The sequence below is a fragment of the Amblyomma americanum genome, chromosome 11 (assembly GCF_052857255.1).
Source record: "Amblyomma americanum isolate KBUSLIRL-KWMA chromosome 11, ASM5285725v1, whole genome shotgun sequence".
Lineage (NCBI taxonomy): Eukaryota > Metazoa > Arthropoda > Arachnida > Ixodida > Ixodidae > Amblyomma > Amblyomma americanum.
In genome coordinates this window covers 99,490,088-99,493,390 of record NC_135507.1, presented here as the reverse complement: position 1 = coordinate 99,493,390, position 3,303 = coordinate 99,490,088, and positions in this window count along the sequence as shown.

Genomic DNA, 3,303 nt, shown 5'->3' with positions numbered 1-3,303 from the left:
CGATGGCTCCTTCCCACTCACATGAAAATTCAAATTTATCATGCTCTTTTCGGTTCCGTAACTCTGTTTGGGCAACCACCACAAAAACAAATGTGATAAAAATACAAGTTCTGCAGAAGAAAATGATCCGCTACATTGCAAACCTTTCTTATCTGTCTCTCAAACGCAAACTGCTTTTAGAAATTATAACATAATTCGTTTTGAACATATATATATGTTTTTCGCATTTTGAGGTTCTTTTACAATTCTTCTCTTGCTTATAGAGATTTCTTAATACGTACTACACATTTAAGGACCGCTTCGAATCGACTCTACACCTGAAATACCGATCTCTGATATATTCCATATTTTCGAATTAATTATAAACTACAAACGCTTGAACACAATTTACCGAGCACTCTTAATATGTACAAAGTTTTGGATAGTGTTAAACCAAGCGAGTTAAAAATGTATTTTGTTAATATATAGCCAGGTTGCATTTTATGTTCCTCTGTTGTCTGCCGGTGCCATGTATGCCTATTGAGTGTTTCTTTTCTCTTTATATATATATATATATATATATATATATATATATATATATATATATATATATATATATATATACAGTAAAATCTCGTTACTACGAACATCAGATTAACGAAATTTTCAGATTTACGAATTTTTTTAAAATCCCCGCCAAAATGCCTATACTTTCAATGTAAAAAACTTTCAGTACTACGAATTTCAAATTACCGAATATTTCAGAATAACGTATGTAATTTAATCTCGCATTCGTCGCAAAACGCTTCGTTATTACGAAGTTCCGTACCAAATCCCTGAAGCTGACGCCTGTCATCATCATCCGAAGCATCAGCTATGCGCTGGGGAACTCGTTGCAACGGATACAGCCCCAGCGGTATCGCCATCACGCGAGGCGGCGCGAGCTGCCGCCCGATACAAAGGGTAAGGCCATTATCCACCCAGCGTGTGGTCACATACGTACTGCGCAGCAGTCTTAAGCCTATTCAGCGCAGTGTCACCACGTCGACAGCGAACGTTAGGATCTGCGAAGTTATCGGCGCTGTGATTGTGTTGTGCATTAGCTTTGCTGACAATGAGTTCTCCTGGCCCCCGCGTTAAAAAGAAGCGACGCCAGTTTTCGCTTAAAGAAAAAGCGGACATTCTGTCGCAGCTGCTGGAAAAAAGCAAGCGGACTTGTGCAGGGAGCTTGGCATTACACCGTCAACAATAGCAACGATGTTCCAAGATCGGGACAAGATCGTAAAACTACATCGAGTGTCGCAGCTGGCTCCCTCAAGAAAACGTCTGCGGCTGGGCAACTACCGTGGACAGCGACTTTCGAATTATGTGGATAGCGACAGCGCGGCGGCTACATCCGCGGAGCTCACCACCGAAGACATCGTGAATCAAGTGCGTGAGCAAGACGATGCCAACACTGGATCAGCGCACGAAGAGGAAGAGATTGTTTCCAGCTCGGATGTCCTAGTCTTTCTAGAGAAGACCCGATCATTCCTCGGGCGCTGCAAAGATGTCCCCGATGACGTGCACAGGAAGGTCGAGGATGTGGAGACGTTCGTCCTGCAGCGTTTGTCGTCTACTCGCCAGAAGAAGATAAGACTTTTTCAAGCAATAAATTGTAGTTAAACTGTGCCCAGCGTTATCGTTTATTATTTACTTACCAACACATAAATCTGCTGCAAAGGTACCTAATTTTAGTTCTTGTGATGCATTACTGACATGAAAATAATGGTTTTTCAGTACTACGATATTTCAAAATAACGATTGAAATTCGGCGGTCCCGTGAAGTTCGTTGTAACGAGATTCTACTGTATATATATATATATATATATATATATATATATATATATATATATATATATATATATATATATATATATATATATATATATATATATATATATATATATATATAGAGAGAGAGAGAGAGAGAGAGAGAGAGATTTAAGAGAAGTGGGCACTTCTACAGCGACACATTTATTTATCAACGCTTCGACCGCGGTGCAGTCTTCTTCAGGACTGTAGTGGTCTCGCGTCAAATGAGCGTTTTAAGTTTGTGAGCTGCAGAGGAGGGCAAAAGGTGTGTAACAAGCAAATAGCAACAGTTAAAAAAATTGAACAAAAAAGTAAAAAAAAAAATAAAGATAGGGGTGTGGGGAGCAGACAGGGACAAGATTGGGGGAGGAAGCAAAAAATAGAAAGAGAAGAAAAAAAAGGGGGGGGGAACTATTATAGTAAGGATGGACGGGGTAAAAAAAAGGAGATGGCGAAACGAGAGAAAGGGAGAGGAAGACGGTGCGGGGGACACGGGCAGCGCGGCAACCACAGGCGTACGAAAGCAAAACGTGCAAACAAGACACAAACAAAATGCACAAACACAAAGATGGGCGCCGCTGCAGACGCGTGGCCAAAGAGGCGCCACTGCGCAAGTGACACTGGCAGCGACGAACAGGCCAAACCAGGCGCCTTTTGGGGGGTCTCACTAATTTCCGGTGAGCCGAGGGCTAGAACGTTAAGGAAGGAGTGGGCTACGTTAACGAGCACATGTGTAAGAACTTACTCAGGGGGTCCGGGTTTCACTGGACGGTGCACCCCTCTCCCTGGGCGGGTCGTTGAACCGACTTCGTCGGGAATACTCGGTTGTAGTGGAGGAGGGCTGGGCTAGCTGTGTACAAAGATTTCAAATTGTCGGAAAAAAGTAAGGAAAGAACGTCAAAGCTTATCAATATTGCACAGGCAGGATAGTGTAAGTAAGGAGGGGTATGATTGCCTTGGATATACACTAGGAGTTATAAAGGGTATATCTGAGTTAGCCAATTAACGAGAGGTGCAGTATTATTTTGTTAGGAGGTCGTGAATAAAAGAAAGGATACCAGGCTTTTCGTTAAGACATTCTTGAATAGTATTAAACTTGTGGATAAAATAGAATTCACGTTGTTCACGTTCTCGCCTGTTTGTGAAGCCCCCTTGAATAATTGTTACTTTTAGTTGGTCAAACGGGTGTCCTTCTGAGTTTACATGCTTGGATAGGGGAAGATTGGGGAAAGACTTGGTGTGTGCTCGGTGGTTGTTAAATCGAATGCGGAATGCAGTGTTTGTCTCTCCTATGTATTGCTGGTTACACACAGTGCATTCAAGAAGGTAAATAATGTTTATGAGTCGCAGTCAAACTTGCCGTTGATTGAATGCTGGAAAACTGACCTCATACTAGTTGCGGAACACGTAGTCTTCATGTGCTTGCAAACTTTGCAGCGACCTTTACCACAGGGCTGGCATCCACATTTT